Genomic DNA, 19,639 nt, shown 5'->3' with positions numbered 1-19,639 from the left:
AAAACAATCTCTATTTTGTGTTGGTCTTGTTGGTAGCTGGCTGAAACATTTTCCGACTTGTTTGGGACCACATCTTGGGACCATAAGACCTTCACCAAGCCCTCAGGCTGTGTACCTCTGGAGGGAAAGTCTCAGGTTGGTCAGTCACCAGAGGACAGAGCCACACATATTGAGTTACAGTATAAAGGCATCAATTACTTTAAAGAGCAGGTGCGCAGCATCCTGTGTTTGCTCTGTCTGATCAGGGCATCCTAGAGCTAAGTACACATTATATGTTAAACCCTAACTATGCGATGTCTTGACCTTTCCAAATGACCATGTCCAGCATGGAGGGCACTGCATACAACAAAACCAAGCTAAGCTCTATCAAGATATTTCTATCAACCTTTTCCCTGGGCCTAAAATATTTGGTGTATGAGGTAGTAATGAATCAGCAGCCCACACAGATAAGACGTTAGCTCATATTTGTTCTTGCCAACAATCATTAGCCCTGTATGATTTCCTTCTGCACAGTCTATGCATAGACTAAGCTGTCAGCTCAGAGGAGTCTGCTGTGAAGCCCCTACAGCAAGACAGACAGACCCCTGAATTATCCCAGCAGGTCTGTTAAGGAGATACAGTAATGGAGAGGACTTTATGTGTCATTTATTGCTTCTCCACCTTCCTGGCTTCCTGCCATGCTCAGAGCACAGGTTTCACATGGACGGTGTTGGTCTTTCTCTGCTGAGCTATTTTCCAAGTAGACGTGAAAATGTGTGTACTTATTACCAGTTTCTCATCACTTGTAGCTTGCTGTTAGAGAAAGAATTATCTGAGGGATTTGGGTTGTTTATATCTGGTCTCTTAGGTGACTGACAAATGAGAGTTCATTTCAGCTCTAGGGTTTTGATAGTGTTACTTGGGTAACTGTGGAAGCAAAAGGCTGCTTTGTCCTTCTTCAAGAAATAGAGGCTGGCTCCCCAATTCAGGCTTTTGACAAACTGTCCAGGATTTTTATGGAGCATCCCTTGCAGCTTTGTAATGGCTCTGCTCCATAAAATATGTTCCTTAAATGCTTTTTCCTCAGGAAGAAACTGACTGGGAATAGTCAGGAGAATAAACTGGTTTTGCAATAAGCCTCAAGTGATTCCTTGGGCATAACCATCCTGCTTTATCTCACCATGCTCTTGCAGAGGTGTGTGGCTTCCCAGCAGAGCACATTGTGTGTTTGCTGTGTCAAGGCTCAGCCACACCATCCAGTTTATGAAGATACCACGAGCCAGTTCATTATATGATTCCTGCTGTAGTTCCTTCCTCCTCTTCCCCTCTTCATCTCCTGTTGACAAGGTGATATATTTTTGGCAAACATGGCAAAATGGTGCTCAGTGAAACAGGCAGGTCACACTATTGGTGAAACATCTATGCTGACTTTTCAACTAAGATTGGAAGGCACCTGCTTCTGCTGGGTGCAGCTCTATTGTAATTCTGCCTTCCTGGACTCAGGATAAAACTCCTCATCTCAGTAATACCACACAGGTGGTGCTAATGCCAAGAATTTTTCAATGCCTCTCCTCTGCAAGCCACACTAGGGAACAGGAGTGTCACTTCAAAAACTTTTTTTTTTTCCTGCTGTCAAGCTGCTGGAGCTTCAAAGCAGTTTCTTGCTGCCTGTGCTTTCATGCAGTTTGATGCCTGTGTTTTTAGGGTTTATACATTAATGTTTGTTTCAGGCAGTCTGCAATATCTCATTCCACAGAGGGCCAAACCCTCTAAGAAATATAAGACCATTAGTTACTCTGGCTTAATTCTGTTCTAAACAATTCTAACTAGACAAGATAAGAGAGATCATTAGTTCTTTGGGTTCATGAGATGGCAGGAATTAAGAGAAGTTGCTCTGCTGCCCTGTGAACTAGTGTATACAGAACACTAGAGAGGGACAGGGGTAAGAAATGGGCTTTTCTGAGCTGTTCTCAGGGAAGAATTATTTTCTGCATGCAAAATAGAAAACATCTTTCTCTTGGTACTTCTGAAAATGACTAGTGGAATGAATTAATGCAATGTAATGAAGGGCATTACATAATAAAGAGTGAAGTGAAACACATGTTCTCAAATCCCCTTTCAGCAACTTCTTGGAGATCAAAAAATGTTGAAACTTCAGAACCTCTTAATGCCAACTTCAGCTTCAAAACCACCCCTATTTTGACACTTAAAATGTCAGGTTCCTGCCATCATCTTGCTGTGTTTGTGACCTGGCATCATGTCTGGAGGAAATGGCACACTTCTTTCTAAAGGCTGCATTTAATCTGCTTTCTAAAGGTATGTTTTTTAGCCATTAACCTCTACTCTCTGATCAGAACTCTTCAGAAAGAGCCTTATTTTTTAATCAATGGTTTGGTCCAAGGACAGGAGGAGTTTAAGTTGTGAATTTATACCGTTCCTAAATGTCTCCATGCCATCTCCTCTGAAACTAAAGTAGTGGGTCTGAGTCACCCTTAAATATTCCAGTTTTATGCTGAAATCAGTTGGATACACAGGATAAAAATGCAGTAATGCAACAGTGAATCATCTCAGCAAAAACTTGGGGTTTGTAGCATCCACTCCTGCAATGCTCCATGGAGTACATGGCTAATTAAACTATGGGTGCCATTGCTGCCTCAAATTAGTTTACAGAACTGGATGAGGGATAACTTTCTCCTGGTTTTCTTGTGATAGCAAGGAATCAGAAGAGTATAGGTTCAGTATTTCCCCTCTTCATTTTTAATATTTTCCCTGTGATTCATTATCTGAGACACTGGATATTTCCCTGAGAGCTATGATTCTTTGATGGGTCTATTCAGTATAGCCATTTATTTGTTTAGGCTGAGAGATCTGAGCTTACAATATCTAATGCTGCAGTGAAGTTCTTGCAGGCTCAGAGGTTTATAAAATGGAAATTCCTCCTCCTGTTAAAGGAATTCTGCTTTCTTTGGAAAAAATGATAGGAACAACTTAATGTCATCTTTTTTTTCTTTTTTTTTTTTTTTTAATCAATGCCTATTGAAAACTGTGCAACAGTTTCATATTCTGAATATGGTTTTTTCTGGTCTGCAGAGATTAAGGGAGTGATCAGGAGCTATCACATTACCAGAAGGTATTAAAAATATGGAAGTTTATGAGAAGGGCTCGATATAACTACTAGCAGCGTACAAAAATTAATTATGTGCAGCTTAACAGTTTTGTTGGGTGCTTCTATTTGCCTTTTCTATGAAAGATACAGCAATCCTCTGCCTTGCCAGTCCCTCCTCTCATCTACCCCAAATCACTGCTGTTTCTCTTCTTGGCTTCAGCCTCCAGCCCCAGCTTTTCCCACAATATCCTGACTTCCAGTAAAATGGGAGAAGGGAAAAAGGAGGGGGAAAAAAAAAAAGCCAAAACCAGCCTAAAAATTCCCCAGAGTTTGGGGAAAATATTAGAGTTCCCTGTGCTCTCAACATGCAGAGACAGGAGCTTGTTTGGGGTCTTATGTACAGGCTGTGTTCATTCAAAGATGCTCACGTGTCCAGTCCAGGAAGAACATTGATTTAAGTCTGTGCCTCTGAAGAACAAAGATGATGAAAAATTCAATGCAAAATGGCTGGCAAATGCAGCCAAATACCACTTGATGAATCACCAGCGAATCCACCACTATAACAAGCCTCTAGCTAAAGTGACAGCAGATAGTTTATCCCCAATGGCACAAAAATTATGGATGTGGTATTCATAACATCTCTGAGTAAGTAGTCTCGAGACTGGTCAATATGGGAAAAATATGAGCAGCCCCTTGTTAAATCTCTGCACTAAATATTTATTTATTAGCTTGACAAAATGGATTACACAGTGTGCATAGATGGCACAGAGCATACTGTCCTTGCTGTTCAGCTTGAGGGAGACACAGGAAGGTTACTTGGGTTAGAAACCAGGTCAAGCAATCAGCCAAGGAGCTGGGAACAACAACATTATGTGCTGTCAGACCAAATCTAACCTGCTAAAAATACAAGCAGCGCAGGCAGTGATCTTGCCCGCTAGTTCAGTGCCTCTGTTGCTGCTGAAACCCTTTTTATCTCATTGAAAATATGTTGGTTTTTTTCAAAAATATAAACAGAACACAATCCTGTAGAGGAGACAAAGTTCTAAAAGAAAACCAGTTATTATACTGGGAAATGTTAAGAAACCTTAGCTGAGATAGCACAGAGTGAAGATTTCTACACCAAGCTGCAGATACCACCAGTGAAAACAGTCAATGTGTTACCTAAAGTTTTATACTGTATTTTAGCAAGCTTTTTTTTTTTTTTTAGTAGAAAATGTACAAACATGTTCCTTCTCTCTGAGTAACAGAAACAAATAATTTTAAGGGTTAATATGATTTCAGGGTTGTTTTTTTTCTTTGAGGAAGCCTATTTGAATGCTACTTATGATGAGGTTTTGTTTTAATACATATATTTGACTCTTTAGACCTGGGAATACCTCTGAAGTCTTCAGTTTCAATTTGGCCATCTTCATGCCTGTGTTGAGGGAAGAACATAATCGTGAAAACAGGCTTTGCAAAACTTCTCAATTTTGGTATTTTGCCCAGTGGTACACTGGAGGACTTGGCTATATGAATGTGTATGTTCTGGAACATCAGAGATGAAGAGAAATGGAAATCAGCACTACATTTTTCCTTCCCCTCAAAACCACTTTCGTAATATGATCTCCATTGGCTTTCATGCCAGTCAGTGTGTGTAGGATGTGTCTAGCCTACTTCAGGTCTGAAGAAGGTGTCATACACAGGAGCTATCAAGGCTCAGCTTCTCAGATTTGCAGGGGATTGAATCTGATGGATCAGTAATCTCATCTGCTTTTCCAATGCCATTTGCTTTTGCCCCACTAGAAGCATCAATGAGCTAAAATGTTCCTAACCTGTCAACTGTGGAGTCACCTCTGTAGCTTGCTCAGATGGACTAGATAGCATAGATGAAGGCTGCTGAGGCAGTCTTTTGGTGTTTTCTTCCTGTCTCACTAAAGTGTTTGGAAAATACAAAAATTTCCCACAGAACCTATCCAACAGAAAACTGCTATTTTCATGTGGATTTATCCTTTGGATCCTGAGCCAATATTCACATAAAATTCTCATTCTGTGTGTGTGTGGATGGTAGGGAATGCTGCTTTGAAGGACAGACAGGGGTTTAAGATTTTCTTTTTCCCAAGAGGAAAGAATTTTTTTTTTGTTATATTTTCTTTGAAAAACATCTTGCACTTTTTAAACTCAAAAGGTTCCTTTCTGTAATTTTTGGGCCTCCTTACATCTTAAGTTTACCAGTGCATTGAAGGATGGAGACTTTCAAGTGTCTGAAAGCTGGGACTACTTTTCAGTGAAATCATCAGGAGCTTCATGACTAATTTTAGTAAGGAGGGGGAAGGTGAGCAAGTCTTGCCACCTGACAACAGACAGGAAGCTGAATACCTCCACAATTGCTCATCTGCTGACAATTCAAGAGTACATTGCTGTCTTTAAATAAATAACATAAAAGGTCCCCTCTGGACTTGCCTCTGAAAACAGGAGGAAAGAGGAAAGTTGCAAAAAGTTTCCATGGCTGCTCTGTTATAACTTTTAGTTTTTTTCCTTGGAAAAACTATCCACCACTTTCTTGTTTGTTCTCCATTCTGTACCACTTCTGTCCTCATCCTTCACTCGCATACCAGTGTATGACTGAAGGTCTCTGGTCCTTTGTGATCCAGCTCTTTAAACCACTGAAGTGCTGAGTGGAAGGGACCTCTCGAGGTTATCCAGTCTAACCTCTCACTCACTTTCTCCTCAAACAACATTTATCTTAGGAGCATCAATCTTCTTTACCAAGTGACAGCATCTTATGAAAAATCCAGGATATCTGCAGCTTTGTGACACTTCCAATTTAAAGCCTGTTCCTCTTCCTCATCTCCTCTACTTTTCTGTGGCTATGGCAGGTTGCCAAGCCTTTCAGCAGGACACTTCTACATTTTGTTTTTTCCCTCTGTTCCTTCCTTTCCCCTCCCACTGAGTTGTCCAACTCCCTGTAAATTTGAAAGTCTTATCATCTCTTCTCTCCTTTACAAGTTAATATGACCCTCTTGGAAAAACTTGGAAGAAGCTGATAATCAAATACCACAGAAGATGGAAGTCCTTTGTTTGTCGTAGTGCTGGATCACTCCACAATAAAAAAATCACTATCCCCTGAGTCATTCAGTACATATTCTTTGAGTAACATACACCAAGCTAGCAACTGAAATGCTTGGTGACTATGGCCATAAAAAGAAGGTGAGAAATATTGCTTGTTCTTTCTATCCATCTCAGATTACAAGACAGCCACACCATGAGTTTTCTTTGGCTTGAAATGCCTGCCTCTCCCCTCTGCTGAGGAAGGCAGAGCCAGGGAGAACAGACTGCAGCATGTGGGAAGCAGAAGGCCACAGGAAAAAATGCACTTGCTGCAGCTGCTGCTGCTGCTGCTGAGTTATTGACAGTGGACAAGCAATGTTGAAACACTTAGGACAGACATGGAGAAAGGTGGAAAAGAGCAAAGTGTGCTGAGAAGATAGGCATGGGAAAAAGCCCAAAGCAAAAGGAACTGTGGGGGTCTCCTCTGCCAGGGGGCTGTGGTGCTACTGGGCTTCCAGGCAGAGCATGATGGCTAAGACAGCAGCAAAAATATTCATTAAAATGACTGTCTTAGCTTTTTGGACAATTAGTCCGATAATTACACCACTTATTTATTATAATAGCCTGCAGTTAATGGATGCTCTGCAAGGGAATTAATGTCTCCAAATTATTTTAGAAATACCCCAAATATGCCATCTTTTAAAATAATAATGCAGAACGTCTCTGTAGGATGTTTAAATAAGTTGCAGATTGCTGTGTCAGGGCACCCTGACCGCTGTTCCAAAGCCACATTTGCTCCTTAGGAAGTCAAACACACATTAAGGAAACATCTCTTGCTATGGGGCTTGGAGCAGGACCCCGAAGCTGCCGTGTGCACTACCAGAGCAGGGATGCTCTGCAGTTCTGTAGCAATCTCTGTACACCCACCAAGGTCCTGCTCATGCTCTGCTTCCATCAACATCAGGGTAATACCTCGCCTGCCTCAGCCTTGGCTTGGTTTGTGCCCTGCCTCTTTGTCAGACAGAGATGGTGCCTTTGCCTACAGGCTATTTATGATCTGCTCAGCACAGCCTGTCAGAGGCAGTTAAGATACCTTCACCTAAGCAAATGTTACTTGCTATTGCCTTGTTATAAAACAAAGGTCATTTGAACCGAAAATACCTCTGTTCCTAATGAGAGTGGGGGGAAGTTCTGTTTAGCTGGCTGCTGAAGCAACACAGGAGCCATGGGAGTGGGGAAGGGATCAGAAGCTGGAAGCTAACACAGCTATTGCCAGAGCACAGATGATGTTGACTGAGTTTGCATGGATAAAAGAAGCAGCCTCTCCAACCCTCAGTCTAGGTTTCAGCTGGCTTATCCAAGGCTCCATGTGGAGCAGCGCAGCTGTGTGACCTTGCCTGATTTCACTAATTGCCATTAAGATATGATAAAGCCCATGAGCTAAATTATATGTAAGATGAGAGAAAGAGCAGGTCCAAGGACTCAAAATGAGAAATACAGCCTTGACAAAGGCATAAAACTCTAAGGAAAAAGCACGGAAGAAAACGGCAATTGGGCAATGTCAAGCATCAGCCTTCTCTCATGCAGCAACGCAACCATTTCCCTGCCCACTGTGCTGGAAGGGATGTAGCAGTTTCCCTGTTGGGGTGGTGAATGTGTCCATGTTTGTCCATGCTGAACAGCCAGAAGCATGGCTACTTCAGGACGTGCTTCATTCCCCTACCCCACGGCCCTGACTGCACTGGTTTCATTTTTGTAATCAAATTAATTCCCATTTCCAGCTTCTTCTTCATGCTGACACAGCAGAGAGAAAGGAGTGGTCCAGTAGTGGTTGCTTAGTTCCACACTGCTCCTTTCAGATACCCATAGCCTCAGCATGGTGAATGTAAAACTCCTCTGCCCCAGCCAGGACTGGAGCCTGGATCTGTGAATCCTGACTCCAACAGCTACAGAAGTACTCAAGCCATGCTTCCCAGACAACAAGTGATTTGCACTGATTTGCATGGAGTAAATCAGCTGTATACCTAAAGCTGCAATATTTAATAGCTCCATTAACTGCCTTTATATCAAAGGGGCAGGAAGGAGCCTATCTTTATGTGTGCCTTGGTTTTGTGACACTGTGCTATATTTTTAAAGAAGGACAAGATGTTCTGTTCTACAAAGCAGCACCTACTGAACAATATGAACTAGCCAAGTACTTAAAATTATAATGGTGGCTAACCTCTAATGGACTGAAAAATGTGTAAACCTGACAAATCCCATAAAATGAAGATAATTATGCCTTCTGTATCAGGTATTTTTTGAACATGAACAATGTGTGTTCAGGAAGAAGAAAGATTCACTGAAGCTACAGGGGAAATAATGACAGCTAGTATTCATGGGGCTGTAACAAAATATTGTTTACAGATCTCCACTGGTTGTGAAATTATCTCTACTGAAGAAACTGAATGTAGTCTAAAGCAAAGATTGAAGGAGCATAAAACATGTAATATTGTAGTTACAAGGCACATAAAATCTTATTGGATCTGTGATAAATATTTGTGCCTGAGCAATTTTACACTTTACAAACTGCTTTCCCTGGAGGATGGTTAAAGAATACACTGACACCCTGTTTATCCATTTCAAAATAATGGGCTACGACCCTATGATGAGAGTACAATGTACCTGTTCTCAAAAGTGTCCAATTAATTGTTTCATTTTGTATTGAAAATACTCTTTTTTTTAATTAAAGCTGCTTTCAATAGATAGGAGTATCATCTCTTGGGCAGCATTAATAAAGGCAGAAGATGTCCCTAAAGTGATGCTGGTTTGGAATTGAAACCATATATTAAACTCCCCATGGGGGATGAGGAGTCCACAATGCAGAGTTGAGTTAAATGGAACCTCCGCATTCAGCTGCTGTACAATATTTGGAATTTTTCTGTGGGACTTGGAAGAGGCTGTGCTGTATATTTTAAAAGAGTTTAGCAAAAAATGCTGGCAGGTACTTTGTGAAATTTGTGGATGGGGAAGAAGGGCATTTGAAAATGAAGGTAAGATTCCCTAAGTTGCAACGAAATGTTTTCTGCAATCTTGTATTTTAAAATCCGTAAGGACCTCACACAGACAAGTTTGTCTTTTCCTTTTGACTTGGCCTTTTATACATTTACACTGATAATTCCTTAGGTATTTTTCTGTTGTTCTTCATTGATTGTTCCTGGGTGTTGCCTTTTTCCCCTTGGGAAGAGGTCTCCACCTTTTTCTATGCATGGAAGGAATTTAAAATACAAAAACTAAAATAAATCTTCTCTGTAGATTACTTTCTCTTTTCTCACATCACTTTCTGTTCAAATCTCAGGCTTGCTCCTAGCTCAACTCTCCAAAGGAAGAGCTCACTTTAACCTTTTCTTAATAGCATCGTATTTGTCAACTTCCTTTTGATTCACTAACCAATATGGAGGTTTATCCCTTGCTCTCAAAAACAAATATTTCCATCATTCCTCACAGAGGTGCTTGTTAATTACCTGGTCAAACAGTGTCAGATTGTGGTTTGGTGTACTCATTGAGTCATCCATGTGTTTTCTGAAGAATTGATTTGAAGAAGGCAGAAAACGGTGCCAAGTCACCACAATTATACTGGGAAGAGCTTACACCTCTAACCCTGGTGCAAACCTCTGTGCTGCTGAACAGCTGACTGATAGCATGTAAAAAAAAACAGAGAGAAGGTTTAAAATTGTGTCCACCATTGTGCAGATTTGGGATAGGGCTTGTGTTGTGTGATACAAGAAAATATTAGTAGTGCCTCTCTGAACAAAAGAAACCTTCTATCCATCTTTTAGGGAGGTAGAGGAACTGCTGTATCGGCATTGTTTCATGCTGGATTTGCCCCACACTCTGAACTACCCTGGATGGGGACTGGAAAAGCAATATTAGAAGGAAGGTGTTTCTGTTTCAGGAGCAAAGTCTCAAGGTAATGATCAGCAGCTAAATATCTACCAAAACGGGGGCAGTGGAAAGAGGAAGAGGCAGGCTGCTATGGACCACTTGCAGAGCAGTTCCACATAATGTATTTGTATACGCATGTACATTTGCTTGCACCCCTGGAGCTGTATTGATGGTTAGAGCAGAATATTTTTTATTACGGAGTAAGCGCCACCATACATATATTTTGCCTCACATAATTCTGAAGCAATGTAGCAAGAGTATTTAAGTAACCCAGCCCTAACCAAAACGATCAAAAGCAGATGGCTTTGACTAGGTTGCTTTTCAGAGTCATTGGTGGGCACAGGGCAGTTTTACCCATCTGCTGCAGTTGGGTGATTTGGACAGTGAACATGTTTGGAGAGCTAAATGCCAGGGTAGGAAGCTCAGTGCCACGTAGCTGTAAATAACTTCACGGTATTCCATATGATTAAACATCCTTAACTGGTTGATCACTTCCCATTAGTTATCTGGCCAGGACTGAGATTAAATTAAAGTCTTGCAACCTACTGGGACAGCTCTCACAACCACACAAGCTTACAAGCAATTTGGCTACCGGACCACTCTAGGCAGCTCATGGAGAAAGAGAGTTAAAGTCAATTATCAGCCCTCTCACCCATTTAATTTCTGGAATGGTGACTTAGACAAACAAACAAAGGTGTCTTTAGGTAAAGCTGAAAGTCTGGATTGAACGATCAGACCTGCAGCACGTCAAATGGTTTTTATTTTTTGATGCATTTTTGTGATGCATCATAGTCCTGATATTTTCCATTTCTTTACCTGTATTGACACACCACTGGGGGAAGCCCTTGCCTCTAGCTGCTCCAGATGCACATTTAAATTAACTTTTTTTCTGCTATCTTCATAATCAGAAAAAAAAAAAAAGTAGCCAGAAAGACAAACACGAGATGTCTAATCACATCCAACAACAGTCATCACTCTATCTTTCCTGATCTCTATTAGCCTGAGGAAATAGCAACTGTATTTTGCATCATGTCCTGAAAGTCATCAGTCCATATCCACTACAAAGTGATGCAAAATGCTGGCAAGTCTATTCCCAGCAAGCAACTAGAGTACAGGCTGAAAGTCCCTGAAAACTGCAGCCTGTGTAAGGAAGCAGTTCCTGTCTGCATCCCAGTTATCAGGAGCAGGAAGCAGGCTGGTATCACCTCTCCAAGGTTTAACTTGTGCCTCTATTTGTGCTTTGTCACATATCTATATTTCTTGCAGAGAAAAGCATCAAAATCTGAATTCCCCATATTGCCATGTTTATTAATTCCATTCATTTTTTGTGAGGCAGAAAATATTAAGATGTAAGCTCAAAGGAAAATGTAATTTTTCAGTTTAAATGCATGCTTTGAGTTAAGATCAAAGACAGACTGCTAGACCCACCTTTCATCTGTACAAAATGTTTTTTTTGTCAGCCTCCTTAATGTATTTGATGGAGTGCTTTCTGTGCATTGGCTTCAGCGGGAGAAGGTTGTGATTTTGTAGGGTGCAAAACCTGTTTGCTCTTTTGATTTGTAGTGGGGAGACAGATGTGTATCAATCTGTTCTTCAGCTACTAAAGTCAATATTCTGGATCAGCTGATACAGTGATGGAAAAGCCAGGGCTAAATTCTGGGTCTGTACCTGAGCTCCAATGCAGTCAGTAAAGCAATGCAGATTGCTGTTGAGTGGGGGCTGATGCCTACTCCTTAAACTATGTAAAACCTAAAGTTGAAATGTAGGAGGGAAGGGCTGGGTTTCTTGGAAGCATCCTTGCTCAACTCACATCTCTAAGGCATCACTGGGGACCAGTTCTGGCAGCTATTTGAATTCTTGGAGGGTGGGCTGCTTACCATCCTCCCAGTACTTCCCAGTCTGGAAAGCAGGGAAAGTGTCTGCCAAAAATGGGGAAAAACAAGGGTGCCATCTGAAGCTGACCAGCTGCTGCAGCAATGCTCTTGCTCACTGTGTGTGCAGCTCCAGCAAGTATTGCTCTCCTGGGTGTTTGAGCACAGGACATCTGTAGTTCATGCGCACCCTGGCCACCTTGTAGGCAGCTAAGACGTCACCCATGCAAGCACTCTTCATAATGTCTGGACAAACCAGAGTGAAGGTATGGGGTCCAAGAAGGGCACATTTGTTCAATCCACCATGCTCTGGTGTTGTGGAGCTGGGAAAAGCTGCTGTTCAGGAAGGCATTACTGAAGAGACAACATCACGTTGCCTTCCCCCAAGCTGTCAGGCAAAATGCCCCTCAGGGTTGCATCTCCTTGCTGAGATTGTCACAGAGGCTCATCAGAATTACACAGGTAAACTAAAGTCTGGCTAAACTTTTATAGCTTCCTTCTACTCATGCTCTTTCCTAAAGTTTTATTGAAGGGAAGAGAAAATATGAAAAACATTGATATACGTAAACTATTGAACTGTGACTGTTGCTATCATGATCCCATGTGTAGGTCATCATTCCATTTTGTTAGCACTTTTCTGGGAAATAGCTTTGATGAGTTTAACTTTGTGGGCACTGTTATAAACAAGCTGATTGGACATCTTGTCCTAAGCATTTCTCTTTCCTGGACAGGAGAAAAGAGTGATACGGCAACATAGCAAGAAAACATGTTGAAAGCAAGGGACTTAGATTTCTTCCCTGTAGGATATGATGTTTCCACCTGTAATCAGAATATGAGTGTTTTCCTTAGTGTCTTACAAAATTAAAGAGGGATGTTTTCATCCATGTTACCAGTAAGAATAAAGGAAGAACTGATCAGAGCCACCAACTTTTGAGAACACGTAAAACAAGCATGCCGGGAAGACAGAAAACCTGTCACAAAGTCTCATGGAAGAGCGACAAGCCATGCTTAATCAAAGCTGACACAAAATCAAGACTTTTCAAGGCATACCTGCAGTAAAAGATAAGTATTCAGACACTGTCAGTCTCTGCAAACATCTCCTGCTGCCACCAGGTAAAAAAAAAAGATCCTCATCAGTAATATGTGATTTTCAGTCCACTGTATATGTCACCAAACTGGCCTTTCTCAAAACTTTGCTGCAGAAATTTCTGAGGTAGTGAACTATCCAGAGCTCTGGTTGCACAATACCATCTCCAGGGAAAAGCCACATGAAGGTGGGCAGCCAGGGAGAAACAAGGTTAGGAAGTGGTGAGATACCAGAGTACAATTTAATAAGACAGACAAGGTCAAATTTTATCCTTTTTTTTTTTTTCCTGAAAGGAAATCAGAATTTCTTAATATTCACCCCAATAGATTTCTGCAGCACCACAAAAATTAGCAAGAAAATAATGTGTCTACATTTTTGAATTATTTTGAGGAGAAAGGCAGGCCTTGGTGTCTGGACAGTAAACAGGGAACTCATCTCAAGACTGAAGACAGTAAATATAAGCAGTAGTAGGCTGTGGGGAAGAGGTAAAATAACCTCTAGAAACCTTTATTCTTTTTGGTCAAGTTGCTTCTGAAGACACATCCTGAGTGCTTTGGTGCTGCCCATTGCTGGCTTAAAATCAACACATTGATAAAGTGTCACTTTTGACTTAAAAAAGTACATGCACTGTTCAAAATTCTTATTTTAAAATATCCTTTCTAATGATTGTTTCACATGCCACATTCTGGGTAAAAACAGGAGAGGGCTTAACTGTTTTTAAAAACAAATAAATGGACAAAAAAAATCCCTTCTGGCTATGAAAAGAGCAGTTTGTGAGACTGTTATAAATGCAACTATGTTTTAGCTCTGTACTCCCAGACTCAACACCTTGTGCTTTCTCCAAACTGTTGCATAGCCAGTGCTGTTTTAGTCAAGATATTTGTTGGAGACCACATCTTCCTTTTAATTATGTGGTGGGGACAATGTCTTTAGTGGTGATTTCACATGTCTGTAGGCTTACCCATCTTAAGTACATTCTCATTAGGAAATTCTTAAATTTTCCAAAGCTATGTGCAAAAGACAGACTTCTCAGCAATATAAAGTAAGAAAATACTCCCTATTTCTTTCTATTTCCTCTGCTGTTTCATTACTGTCTTGTTTTCCAAAGAAACTGTCTGCTATCTTCTCCTGCCTTGGGTCTCACATATAGGATTGTCCTGCTGACAACATATTTTGGCAACTGCTACCAAAGAAAGAGTTCAAATATGTTTTGTGTTTGGGGGGAAAAAAAGGAACTATTTTCCAGCTTTTATGTCCACAGTTAATCCCGCAGAATTGGATGGTACAATGAAGGTGTCCAAGTCCAGCTCAATATTGGCTGCCTGTACCTGTGAGTGATGCCACCTCGGTCACTTGGCTCCTCAAACTCCTTTTGGTTTTAATAACTCACTAACCAGGTTCTCAAAGTGATCTTATTCTTTGAAAAAGAGGCTTGATAAGCTTTTAGCACATTAAAGTGCAAAAACACCTGATGCTTTTTATACTCCTTGAGAGGCTTCACTTCCTTTCTTTCAAAGTATTTGTTTCTCAAAAGGAATTTAAAGATATTATAATGTGTAATTTGTGTGATTCATAAATTCACATTTTATAACTATTTCTACAAAAGCCTGAGATGCTGGATATGTGGATGTGCTGAGCAGCATTCAGTTAGTTTTTTTTCTAATGTTCAGATGTTAGGTCTCTCATGTGCTGCTTGGGGAAAGAAGCATTTTGGTCGCCATCCTTTGAGAAAACAGATCTCTTTCCTGTTTATGAGCTGGAATGGGAAAGTTGGTCATTTCTTTGCACACACAGTCCAAGTGACCTGGGATTCCACCATGCAGTCTCTGCCAATGGCTTAATTTTAGACCCAGCATCTAAGAAAGACTTAAAGTTTGTTCCTTTTTTTAAAAAAAACATTAATTACTGTGAATAGTTACACAACAATTAACCCTTGAATAACAATGACCAATGCATATGGTACTTTTTTCCTCCTTAGATATTTTACCGTGCCTTTTTTAACTTCAAGAAGTTGTTTGTGGCATTTTACTCCCCCAGGGCAGATGTCTATCTGCCTTCATATTCTGAAGATCTATGATCAAAGCAATTTCAGAAGTAATGCAGAAATGTATTACATACTTGCTTTTAAACAAGGATTTCTAAATGCAGTTTAGAAATAGAACCTAGAATAAAGATTTCTTAACAGCAATGTCTCTGCTAATGTGAAGTATCGTTCCATGACTGCCTGCCCCAAGAGGAGATCTACAGACTCATAAACAAGTTCTAGTATGGGCTAGATGTTCTTTCTCTCTTACCCACCTTTTTCTGCAGAGAAAGTTGTGCCCACAGGATGGCACAACAATAGGTGGGGGAAATGTTATTTTCATTCCTCTGGTAAGGAAAATCTTACAGTAGGAAGTATGTATCAGTAATTTTTGCCATACAGCAGTTGGAAGCCTTCATTGCTAGACTGTGTTCTTTGCTGGTCTTTAACTTGACCTAACACTGTCTGCACATGGCTTTCTAAGCTGTGATGTTGTTAATAAACAACTCCAAGTCCCACTCTTTGCTGTCTCCATTCATAAACCTGCACCTCTCTCCTACACTGTACGAAGAGGCACAAACTTGTCCGTAGACTTGCAGCAAAATTCTGTAGGGTGTTCCCTGGAGTGTCATAAACTGCCTCTGTTTTGGCAGTGTACCTTTCAAATGAGAGTGTGGGGTCTGTGATCCACAGCCTTGCCCTCAGCTGGCTTCTAGACTTCTCCCCCACCCCCACCGGAGAGCTTATTGAAGCCACGGAATGTCAGGCTCAATTATTTGCACAGCATCTTAATAGGACTTGCAGTTTTCCTAAAAAAACCCCAACACACTACCAACAAAAAAATGCCACTAGGGTCAATTGTCCTTTCTTCAAAATTGGTTTTATGGAATTCATCTCTCCCTGGGAGATTTGAGCCACTCCTGGAACTACTGCATAATCAACTCATGTCTTCTCTGGGGACTACACTGCTATGAAATCAAATAATGTTGTAATCTCGATGTGAAAACCAACTTCAGTCAGCACCTTTGATCTCAAAGGTTTGAGAGTGCCACTGAAAGAATTACTTTGAGCCTGATAGTCTTCCAATCAAATTGCGGCAAGTATTGACTATGATCTCTCCCAAACCTGCAACCCAAGCAAGAAAGGGCCTGGGCAGGCCTTAATGAGAGGCTGCCAAAAAAAGACTCACATGACATGAGAGAGGTATTTTAGGAGCTATTGCTTTCCTCAAGGGCTTTCCATAGTTGTAGCACTGCAGTGTGGTTTAGTAAGTGCAGAGCTAAAGGGATTACTGGTTGCACTGCTGAATGTAACTATGGTCCAGATCCTTTGTGCCCTACAGCTGTCCTGTGGCCTTATTTAGAGAAGCTAACTGGCAACTTTTCTCTCAAAACAAGACTTTCTGTGTGAAATGGGCTTTCACTGGAAAGGCATCTTTCTTGTTTCCCTGTTTTTTAGAAACAGACCTTATAAAAAAAAACAAGATGGGGAAAATGCACTTTTTTATTGCTTTGGTCAGTCTTTTCTGTTTCCAGTTTCATTTTTCATTGGTAACAAAGAAGGCTGTTTTCACTGGTATTTTTTAAGATGAAAAACATTCCTATGAAAAATAATTGGTGTTTTTCAACTGCCTCCATATGAGAGCCCTATAAACTCTAATCCTGCAGCTGGGGCTATTAACCCATACTTCTGTAGCCTAGCAAAGCTGTATTGAAATCAATGGAGCAGAGCACAACTGGCAGCAAGAATTGTTATAAGATCAGTGGCCAATTAGGCAAAAAGACAGCTCAAGACTGTTATGATAGTGGGAGCTAAAGCATTGTCTTCTTAGGTAACAGAGATAAATCACTGAAAACAAATCCACATGGCTTTGTAGAAAGGCACCAAATAACAGTTTTACAATATTGTAGTGGACCAGCTGGGGGAAAAAAAAGTTATTTTGACAATGTTTTGCAGTAGTTTCTTAAATTGTTATATCTAGAGAACAGAAATACACCACAGCTTTTTGTACTCAAGTTAATATTGGGGTGAGGAAAATATTTGGTTTTCATCTCTACCAGTTTTACTGCATACCGTAATTGCATCTTGTGCTGTACCAAGGGACGCATTCAGCCTGCCTTGCCAACCTCCTTCTGCTGAAGTTATGGGAAGTTTTATTTGATTATCATGCCAGATAGAGGAGAACATTTTCATGCAATGCCTGTGTTTCAGCCGCTTCCTTTTAAGTAGTCCTTTGCAAGTGGTTAATGATAATGATAATTTGATAATTTCTTTATGATTATACTTTCCTGTAGAAAGAGAGGCTAGGCGGTCATGCAGTTCATCTGTGTTCTCTTTCTCTCCAAAATTTCTGGACCTTTTTGATCACTCTTAAGCAAATCTGAGTGGTGATAGAATTTTAATTTTCTACAGGGCCTGTGGAAGGAGAAACTGTTTTCACTGGAAACATCTTAATAAGGGTGGTTTGGGGATGAGCTGATACTTTGTCAGGCACCACAGCCACAGCACAAGAGGGAGCCACCAAAACCAACCTAAGTGTGTGAAAAGCCCCATTTACAACTTGTGTTTTCTTGGGTACCAAAGCCAGAGTGCTCTCAGATGCAGAAGCATTAGATAAGGCTTTGGCAACTTCATGCCCACAGACATTACAGCAGATGCTTACAGGATGCAGGAAACTGTTGCAGTGAGTTTGGGGCTCTCTTGGGTTACAGTTGAAAGAGCAAATACATTCCATGCACAAAGGAAAAAAAAAAAAAAAAAGAGAGAGAAAAAAAAAAGTCAAGTTATGAAGCTTAGAAAGAGATCAGTAATTCATTAGTGGATCTCTAAGTGTCATTAGCTCTGAGGAAGTCATGATCTACTCACAGATAGTCTGCAAGTACAAAGAGATGAAATACACCAGATAATTTATCTGTTGTATGCGAATCGCTTTGCTCTAGCCATTATTTTTGCTGTATAATTTCTTTCTCTATAATTTACTTTCCCTTTCATATTGTTTCTTTATTTTTATGATCACTTTATATTTGTCTTTTATTTCTTTATTTAATTATGTGCATAAAATAATAAAATACTGGAATGTTTAAACAACTCATTAAAACCTACTTGTAATCCCCTGTCTGGGACAAAAACTGCTGCTGTGTTCAATAGCCCAGAATACTGTAGCTTTATCAATCTTCTAAAAATCTTGTAAATCACTACCATGGGCTGTCTCCAGTTTCTTGTAAATCAACTAAATCGCAAACTGGATCTCTCCAGTTAAGGAGATTGTCCAGGCATGTTTAACTGTCTGTACAGCTTCTGTACAAAGCCTTTACACCATAATCACTACTACACACACAGCCTGGAGTTCCACCGAATTATTGGAAGACGAGAGTGAGGCTTTCAGAGACAGGATTTTCATGCTTATAAATTTTATTGGTGTCATCTTGTTCACAAGATATATGTAGGTCTCCTACAATATCTGTGACATCCATATCCTGCCTTATAATCACACTGTGCCACAACCATCACAATGATTAAAGAGATTACTTCTTTTTTCCCTTGTGTGGCAAGATTAGGGAAGTTCAGTTAAATGGGAGAAGAGCGATGAAGGAGAGCAGTTCTATGTCATGATCAATTCCAGGGAGAAGCCTTTAGAGGAAGCCTCCCTGTGCCCCTGAGGACACAAGTCACATTTTCAAGTCGTGAGAGAGAGTGGGCATCTGCCTCCCACCCCCCTTCTGGAGAGCTTAGGACTGCGTCCTGCTTTTGAAGCAGATTTTGTCCTGCAGAAAAGCCTGCAGCAAGACTGCAAAACCTGCCAGACAGACTAGGCACAGGCACGAGGTGATGAGGGACAAATCTGATGGTGGCTCCGGGAGGGGCAGTGGCTACGCCCTTCAGCGGGATGGGGAATGTGCCCGGGTGGGAGGATCCAGAAGAATGCACCTCTCTCCATCCCCTTGCACCTATCAGCTCTGTCAGCCCCTCCCACCTCAGTGATTCTCTCATTTTGCTGTCGAGACTCACAGCATTTTTTTTTTCTGTTCCTATTTCTACCCACCCTCTTGCCCCTACACCAGTTCTCCTCTTCAGTGTGTCCATTTTACTTTAGGCATCAGTTTCGATTGCATCATTTGAGTCTCCATTGTGGTTGTAGTAGAGACACTTATATCTGTGTATCTTCTGTCTATAATTATTAAAATAGGATCTGGGACCAACTCTGACTATAGAAAGACAGCAGGGTGGATGTGCAGGGGCACAGCTGCAGAGCCAGAACTGGGTCTTATGGAAGTCCCAGTGGCCCCCAGTGAGCCCATGGTTCTTCTGTGTCCCTTCCTCTGAAAGTGAGGCTTGAATACATGGATTACTGTGAGTCTTCTGGTCTGCTGTCCCACAGAAGCTATTTGTGGGGATATACTTTTGACTCAAAAATCACTCAGTTTAAGTTTTGTACACACCACAGCTTACAGAACCAAAATGAAACACTACAATATTTGTGGTAAAATTGGATTGGAAAATGAGGAAAGTATTTGTGATAGTCGCGGTCTAATTTCAAGATTACCGAGGGCACAAAAGACATCTTAAAGATCAGAGAGGAAATTCTGAATTGGAAATGTCAACTTGTCCTTAATGTGTTCTGG

The sequence above is a fragment of the Chamaea fasciata genome, unplaced genomic scaffold (assembly GCF_029207755.1).
Source record: "Chamaea fasciata isolate MVZ Bird 193981 ecotype frontalis unplaced genomic scaffold, bChaFas1.0.hap1 SCAF_6, whole genome shotgun sequence".
In the NCBI taxonomy this organism is placed as follows: Eukaryota; Metazoa; Chordata; class Aves; order Passeriformes; family Sylviidae; genus Chamaea; species Chamaea fasciata.
The sequence above is the reverse complement of the archived record's forward strand: the minus strand, read 5'-3'. Positions refer to the sequence as shown.